Source organism: Rhinolophus sinicus, chromosome 5, assembly GCF_057876585.1.
Source record: "Rhinolophus sinicus isolate RSI-liver-muscle chromosome 5, RSI-T2T, whole genome shotgun sequence".
Taxonomy (NCBI): Eukaryota; Metazoa; Chordata; class Mammalia; order Chiroptera; family Rhinolophidae; genus Rhinolophus; species Rhinolophus sinicus.
Window position 1 is genome coordinate 47,120,196 of NC_142505.1, and position 9,404 is coordinate 47,129,599.

The window sequence follows — 9,404 nt, forward strand, 5'->3', positions numbered from 1 at the left end:
AACACCTAAAAAACAAACGTCAGTGTTGGGCATTTTGGTGAATCAAGCAGATGAAGACAAGGTTGGAGAGGAGTCTATGCAGATTCCTTTTTAATCACAACAACTTAATACCTAATGTAAAATCACATATTTTTTCAGTATTGCTAATGGTATTACAAATTATACAACCACTATGTTATGCTGCAGTACTGAACCCTAAATTTCAGTGGCTTCTAACAAGTGTACCCCCCCCCCCATTCCATGTCCGTTAGGGCCAGATGATTAAGCTGTTCTCCTGCAAAACGTCTCACTCCTGATAACTGAGATAAAGGCTAAGCTACATGATCCATGGCTTCCTTATTGCTGGAAGAACATGAACTCTGAGAAGAAAGTCCACCAGGAGAACTGCTGTGTGTTTGATCTACGAGCACAAAGACCTCCTAAATCCCAGCCATGGTGAAACATTCGAGGTACGTGTTGAATACCACTCGATTCATTTCAATCTCTAGGGGCTCTGTGTTCAAGCATAAGGTGAGAGGCAAAGTCACCTGTGAGGTGATTAGGGTCACCTCCAGGTAATGCTGCGCATATTGGACAAACCACTTCTGTTGGTGTCTCTGCGTGTTCAGAAGTAACATGTTCCCAAAGAGATGTCTCCATTTTTCCACAACAGGGACAAGTAAAAGACTGTGGCTTGCTCTACATAGAAAGCTTCCCCACCATAGTATTAATACAAATTAAAATCTACCCTCGTTAATCTGTACTACCTTGGGTGAGCAGTTATATGTCTTCTTGCACCACTTTCATATCAAGATACACAAAGATCATAATGGTAGCAAATTAAACACTTATATCTGCGACTCAGAAATTTCCTCTTAAACATGCATCAGAGCTGACACCTTCATGTCAGGCCATCCTAGTTCAGACGGTGGTGGAGTGGGCTCTCTAGTTGCAGTGTCCCCCACTGGCCAGTCAGCCAATTCCCACTCCACTCCCGGGCTTCTGCCACCCGCCCACTAGCCCGCCTCTTGCTCTCAGTTCTGGGCCCAGCCAGCCTGAGGGCACCACAGGGGAGGTGCAGTGACAGGGGTGGCTCGTGACACAGCGCCGCCACTTTTATTTCTTCTTGAAGACCTGAACATATATTCATACCTCCCCCTTTCCACCTACCTTCACCTAGTTAATTTTTACTCATCTGTTAAAAAGTCTATTCAAATGCCAAACACACATGGACACATTTCCTGACCAGTTACTTATATTGTGTACTCTCTCAGAGCTTCATGTGCTTCTTTCCTAGCAGTTTCCAATGTTCTAATTACCTGAGTCTTGAACATCTGTCCCCCACCCACAGGTGTGCTCCATGAGGGCAACAACCATCTCTGGTACACTCAGCAATCCATTGCCAGCATCTAGCTGAGTGTGCCGCATTGAGTATATTCTCATAAATATTTGTGAAATAAATGAATAGGTGACTAACTTGACAAAAATGCAGATTTTCAAAATAGTCACAATATTGTCAGCTTAAAAAGTGTGAGTTATCAAATAACACCCACAAAGAAATCTGGGTTAGAGGACAGGTGAGGGGGAAAGGAAACATGAAATGGCCTAAACTTTTTGCAAATGAAAGAAAAACCGTGACAATCCATATGCATTAGAACTTGGAAGACAACTTCGTTCCCTCACTTCATCTTTCTGGAGGCTGGAGGTATTTGCTTAAAAATAAATTCAAAATAAAAAGAAGCTCTACCATCAGGCATTAAATAAGAAGCTGAACCCTAATAAAGAAGAAATTATCATAAGCTAAATAGGGAGCCACTTTTAACAAAAGGATTAGGCCCCAGACAATCCCTGAAAAATCCATGCAAGTTTTAATCATCACAAAAGAAATACTGCATGCTTGTCACAGAGGGATTCCTAGTCTGCAAAGTACTCAGTAATCAAGAAAATTCAATAACTTGAGCAGGGGGGTTCAACCAGAGCAGAGGTTCCCCACCTTAGCCTGCTTCAGAACCACCTGGTGGTCCCTATACAGATTCTGGGCCCATCACAGGGTTTCTGATTCAGGACATCTGGATAACAATTTTCATTTCTAACAAATTCCTAGGTAATGCTGATGGTGCATGCAGGTTTGGGGATCAGGCTTCAAGAAGTATTCACTAAAACTTTGAAATATAAAGTAGGAACCCTATGCTGCAGGAAGAGGTGGAGAGCTGAACTCACCTTTCCTTCTTCTCGTATTCTACCATCTACTATCCAAAATCCAATATATTCCAACATTTGGCTGCCTAGTTCACACCCTGAAGTAAAGAGAGCAGGTAAATGAGGTGTAACTGCCTTACAGGCTGCTTCCTGGAACCACACCATCTGCTCTAGCACAGAACCTTCCCAGTCCACAGCAGGGGCCAGTAAGGAACCATCCAAAAGGGACCTGATTCTTGACACACATTTAAAATAACAAAAGTAGCTGCCACATGTTAAGTACTTTCCAGGTGCTCATGGTAACATGCTATGCGTTATATATGCCTTAGTTCATATGTACTTACTACAACCCTGGAGGTATGCAGAATCCATTCTCAGTCTTCACAGATTCTGCATATGCCAATTACCTTACTCACTAACATTTATTTGTATTAATAATGCTAAAATCAATACTAATGGAACGTTTGCAGTCATTCCCAGACATGTGCAGAGCTGTGAAAAATCTGAGTTGCCTGACATGCACATTTCCGGCTGAGATCAAACACGGTGACGCTCTGCCTTCTTTCAGCTCTCATGTGTAAACAAGTATCCTTTTCACAGCTTATTTAGGACCATATTTCTCACATTTTGTTGGTGATTTCACTGCTTAAATTGGCCCAAGCATAGTGCTGATGTGCTGTCTAGTGTTCCCAAGTGAAGGAAGGCTGTGATGTGCCTTATAGAAAGCGTACGTGTGTTAGATAAGCTTCAGTCAGGCATGAATTATAGTGCTGTTGGCCATGAGTTTAATGTTCATGAGTCAAATAAATACACACACACACACACACACACACACACACACACACGAAGGTAGGATAATTAAGTTCACGAACTCATCCTAGAAAAAGTGCTACATACCTCACTGCTGAATATCAACCACTATGGTCACTTTTGACCTTGTATATATATGTAATGGCTTTAAACAGAAACAGACATAAAACAAGATTATGTACTGACTGTTGAATAAAAATGTTGTGACCAGAGGCTCATAGGAACTTAACCCTGCATTTCCCCTGGGAGCTTTATGTTCAGTATTCATCAATTCAGTGTTTGTAGCAACTTTACAGGCCATAACTACAATGAATAATGAGGATCAATTATACTTATAACAACACTGGAGGTCTATTTTGTATTTCTATTTTATAAATAAGAAAATTATAGCTTAAAGAGGTTAGAACACATGGCAAGGAGGTAGCAGAGTGTGGATTCTAGCCAACTCCAAAGCCCCTGTTCCACCAGGTTACCCCACCACATACTAGCACAGTGGAATTGCACATAATGAATGGACTAGGTTCAAATCTAGGCACAGCCCTGACGCAACACTGAGCAGTTACCTCCCTGCACCTGAGTTTCCTTGTCCATAAAATGGAAATAGTCACAATGCATGAATGAGTTAATACGTGTAATGTACATAGACTAGAGCTTAAGTTAATTTCAAAATTAATGGTCTATAGGATCAAGATCAGATCTTACAGTTGGACCTGAAAAAATCAACCAAGCAGGTAAGGAAATACCATACCAGCCAGCAAAGCAGACCCCGAGATCCAGGAGATTCACATTCCCTGAGTACTGTGTCCCCACACAGATGAAGACCACAATGGTAAAGCTATCGTTCTTTGCACATGACAATGCATCATCTCTCATGCAGTTGCATGGCAGGAAGCACTCCATACATGGATTAACCAGCTCATTCTCTCCATAACAACCAGGCTAGAAATAATCCAATTTCTCAATTCTTTTAAATTTATAGCTTTGTAATGTCACTAAGACAATAACCATTTCTTACTCCATCCTAGGTACAGAATAAGGCTTACTTTCATCTTCCAGAAATCCAGCCATGTTATAAGGTATTGATTGCCACATTACTTGGTTCTAAATAATACTCAGCGGTATTCACTTAAAAGTAGAGGTTTGGATTTTTTTTCACCTCTGCTTTCTGGAATATAGTAATATTGCCTTCATTCTTATAGGGTTATTTAACAGATTTAATAAAATGACACATTTAAAGTGCTTAGTACAGTGCCTAGCCAGTACTGGAACAAGATGTAGTAGCATACAGGCTAGTGAATTAGTGTTTCTTCAAATAATTTCTTTAACTATTTAAGATTTATTTAGAAGAGATGCTAAATGCTGCACTGGAGGAGCATATCAAAGAGGACCCTGCTAGCCAGTCCTTCCTCTTACAAGAAATTCACCTTCAGCATCAGACTCACTCTAGAGCTGGCTTATCAACATCAGCACTCTTGACATTTGGGGAAGGGGTTATCCTGTCCGTTGTAGAATATACACTGACGTCCCTGGCCTCTATCCACTAGAGGCCAGTAGCAAGCCCCACCAGTTATAACAACCAAAAATGTCCCCAGATATTGCCAACAGTCCCTTTGTTGAAAATCACTGCTCCAGAGGAACAAGGAAGGTTTTTACCTGATAAGCACCAACAGGACCATCCTGGTATCTACTGACAGCTGAACTGTTTGGTCTGCATCCAGGCTGTATCATCTGTTCCATATTTCTACTTTGAGCCCTATAAAGTTGAACGAGCCCCTTGGGGCATCACTTCCCATCATTGGTAAGTAATGCATATGACAGGATATGTGTATGTATATGACCCGAGTAATGTAGAATATACAACACTCACTGGGGGGGGGGGGGCATCTGGTAAACACAGTTTCTCATCTCACAGGGATGTCTCCATGCCCCTAACAGACTGGCACCAGGCATGTGTCTAGCCTGCCTTTAAAGATGCTGTGTCTAGCATATAAAAAGTTTGATGCACGACAGCTCTCATTTTTATTACTAATATAAAATTTTACCCCATGGAGATAGATAGATAGATAGATAGATAGATAGATAGATAGATAGATAGATAGATAGATAGATAGATACAGATGTATAGATACCGTGTTTCCCCAAAAATAAGACCTAGCCGGACAATCAGCTCTAATGCGTCTTTTGGAGCAAAAATTAATATAATACCTGGTCTTATTTTACTACAAGACCCAGTCTTTAATATATATAACATAACATAACATAACATAACATAACATAACATAACATAACATAACATAATATAATATAATATGGGGTCTTATATTAATTTTTGGTCCAAAAGACTCATTAGAGCTGATTGTCCAGCTAGGTCTTATTTTCGGGGAAACATGGTATATAGATACATAGATATAGATGATATAAATATAGATATAGATATAGATTTAACCTGGTACTCTCAATTCTCAGTTTGGTTTGTTTAGGCCAAATCCATCCACATAAAGAGAAGCCGAGAAAATATCATTTCACTCTCTTTTCAACATAAGAGCACTGGTTGACAACCTCGCAATCTTGCTTTGTTTCTAGGTGAATTAACATTTTTCTCTCCTGTTCTGTGCAGTTGTAAATGCATGCTGAATCTCGATTCATGCATATCATGGGTGCTGATTTTCCCCACTCTGTCACAGACTGGACTGAAGCTACCACCCACTGCCTCCAAAAGTGCTTTGGAGCATCATTTCAGATATAGCTCAGTGCTTCAGGAAACTAAAAGCATAAATGCCTTCACCATAAATAACAGTAAGCAAATGCCATATGGCTTAACAGTTGCAGTGTGGTTACATATCACATCATTAGCCCTTGCATTAAACACCCTGATTAACAAGGGAGTGAAGATGCCTCCACTTTGGAATTTTCACCAAGTGTCAGCAACACAGCCAGGAGTTGGAGCAACACCAGAAGTCAACAAGATAAAAATTGACCCCCGCAAAACTGTTTGATCCTCTGTCATGAAAAAATCTATAAGCAGTATTGTTTCCAGCTTCAGTAAAAATCCTAACAAAAATTCTGCAAGTATTCTCATGTAGTCAAATGTGCATTTACCTCTGGGGGCGAGGTGGGGGTGGAGGGGTTGGTAGTGGTGACAAAAAAGGAATGAGCCCTCTCAGAAGGGAGGTAACAACTGTGCACATTAGAGTTTTAAATAAAATTACATTTACTGGAGAAAGGGAAACTAATAAACGCAAGAGATTAAGGTTCATTCACACAAAAACATAGGCACAGTAGAAAGAAAAGATCTGTTTTAATAATAGCTGACCCTCATATAGACAATATGTGCCATGAGCCAGGCATATTCTAAGTGCAGCTCATAAATTAATGCATTTAATCATCACCATACCCTAGTGATATAAGGTCCTATTAGTATCCCCATTTCACAGGTAAGACAACGGAGGCTCAGACGAGTTGAGGAACTAGTGGCAGAACTGGAATTAGAACCCAGAAAGTGTGTTCCAAAGTCCATGTGCTTAACCACTGCCATAAATTGCTTTACTATTTGAGTCTGATACACTCAAGGCTTACACTGTCATACACTCAAGGCTTATTCATAGTGGACCTTGTCGATAGCAAGATTTCTGGCTATTTAACCTGGAGAAACTCTTTTTTTTTTTTTCTTCTATCACCACAATTTTTTTCCTTTTACCCTCATCAACCACCCTCCTCCCCACTTACCCTCTGGTAACCACTAAACTATTATTTATGTCTATGAGTTTTTTGTTTTGTTTTGTTTTGTTTTTTATTAGTTTCAGGTGCACAAAACAATGTAATAGTTAGACATTTATCATTTATATCCCTCACACTGTGTCAACCACCCTACCCCATCAACTATCCCTCTGACATTGCACACAGCCATTACATTTCCACTGTTTCTATTCCTAATGTTGAACTCCACTTCTTGTAAATTTATATATATATATATATATATATATAAACTTGTAGTTGACGTTCATTATTGTTCAGCTTCAGCTTCAGGTGTACAGTGCAGTGATCAGGCATCTACATCATCCCTGAGGTGGTCTCCCTAACGAAACAAGTGTCCATCAGATACCCAAAAAAATCTTTACAACATTATTGATTACATTCCCCAAATTGACTTTCATATCCCCGTGGCAATCTTGTGGTTACCGATTGTGCTTTCTAATTCCCTCACCTTCACCCTTATCCCCACCCCCCTCCCATCTAGCAACCCTTAGTTTTTCTTCTATGTCTCTGAAACAGTTTCTGATTAGTTCATTCATTTAGTCTTTTCTTTAGATTCCACATATAAGTGAGATCATACTGTATTTGTGTTTCTCTGTCTGACTTATTTCACTTAACATAATGTTCTCTAGGTCAACCATGTTGTTGCAAATGGTAAGATTTATTTCTTCTTTGTGGCTGCGTAATACTCCATTGTATAAATATACCACAGTTTCTTAATCCAGTCGTCTACTGATGGGCATTTCGGCTGTTTCCATGTCTTGGCTATTGTGTATAGTGCTGCAATAAACATAGGGGTGCATAAACTTTTTTGAATTAGAGTTTTGAATTTCTCTGGATAGATACCTAGGAGTGGAATTGCTGGATCATAAGGTAGTTCCATTTTCAGCTTTTTGAGATATCTCCATACTGTTTTCCATAGTGGCTGCACCAATCTGCAATCCCACCAACAGTGCACAAGGGTTCCCTGGAGAAACTCTTCATGTTTTGAAATTTCAGCCTTTTAATCTGTAAAGTGGGAATAATGATAATCCTTCTATCAATAGATAATTCATATATGAACTGTGTAAAGATATAAGAAATTATTAAGTATTGTGCTACAGCACAACTGGTGCAAAAACTTTGCAAGATTTTGGGGGCTTTGCTTTCCTGAGCATCAAAGCACATACCACAAAAAATATTTTGTGACAAGAGAAAATGTGCATTAATTCACTTCCAAAGAAACAGAGCTGAGCACACAAAAAAAAGTATGCCTTGATATTATTGACATACGGAAACAACAGTGTGTATAAACAAAATTATGGTATGAAATGTTATAGAAGTTGTACCTTACATATGCAACTGTATATGCACACAAACATGTATGTGTATTTACGTACATAAATAAATACCAACTATCCATACCCTTTTAAGACTGGAAAAATATAAGGGAAAGAATATAAGTTATCTTGAAATAGTGCCTTTCTGTTTTCCAAACTTGCTGCATGAAAATGACATTACTTTATAATTTAAAAAAAAAAAAAAAACAGAAAATGTTAATTTTTAATATATATTATATGCAGGTTATGTGAAGTCTCCTAATCCGTGAAATCATCTATTTTTAAATCAGAAATTCAGGGTAACACTGAAGCCACAGAAATCCCATTTTCACACAGGTGGGGAAGAGCAAGTCTCATGTTCATTACTGTGCTGTTTATGTTCTCAGTGAGTTATCAAAAGCGATGCAATCTCCCTAGGAAAAAAATAATAACTGAACTAGCAATATAGTGAAGTGCTCTGCCCTGAGATTCTACTGTATTTGAATTGGCCTGGCTCTCAAAAGAACTTGTTCTGGTTGCCAGAATTGTTACTGCATCATTATCAGAAGGCAGTTTGCTCCTCATTCCTTTGCAGAAGTAGGCCAGGAATCCCAAAGCGTTGTTGCCTGTGCATTTTTCTTTGGCTTAAAATAACCTCTGAATTGGATGAAAACCATAATGTATATGTTTAGCATCCTGTCTTCCCCTAGTGAAATCAGTTCCGTTTTCCTAGAGCACCGTGTGAGTTAGAGGACGTCCTTCCTCAACTGCATTAATGGTCCCTTTTACCTGCTAAATCAAGTCTCCACCTGCCTCAAAGTCTCTCAGTCTGGCTTTGGCCACCTCTCAAGTCTGGCTTTGGCCACCTTTCCAGTCTCATCTCCTATTGCACCTACATCAATATCCTATGTGGGCTTCTCACCACTCTCAGGTTGTACTCCATCATCTCTTGACTCCCTGGCCTTGTGTGTTAGTGGGACCTTTCCTTGAAATATCTTCTTCCTCCACATCTCAGCCCATAAAAATCATACCCAGCCGCCAAAGCCCAGTTCCACTGCTGTCTCCTTGATGAAGCATTTTAACTCCTCCCAAAAACAACATTCTTTCCGCTCCTTTGAACCCTCAGCACTTTCTGCTGGTTCTTTCCTTGAAACACTCTTTTTTCTCCTTTATACTGTAGAGAGTAATTAGATACCAAGACATCCAACTTTTCCCCACATACAGGACCTACCATACAGGAGGTCTTCATTGAACGAACTGAACATAGAGAGAAAGTTAACAGAATAAGTTCACATTTATATAGGACATTAACATAAAACGTGCTTCCACGTATGTTATCCCAAGTAATCCTCACAATCCCACGTG

The 9,404-nt window shown here is 39.6% G+C and overlaps 1 pseudogene; it reads right to left on the reverse strand.

The window, feature by feature from the left end:
• Nucleotides 1-212: 212 nt before the first annotated feature.
• LOC109443576 (E3 ubiquitin-protein ligase KCMF1 pseudogene) lies at nt 213-894 on the reverse strand (annotated as a pseudogene).
• Nucleotides 895-9,404: the final 8,510 nt, after the last annotated feature.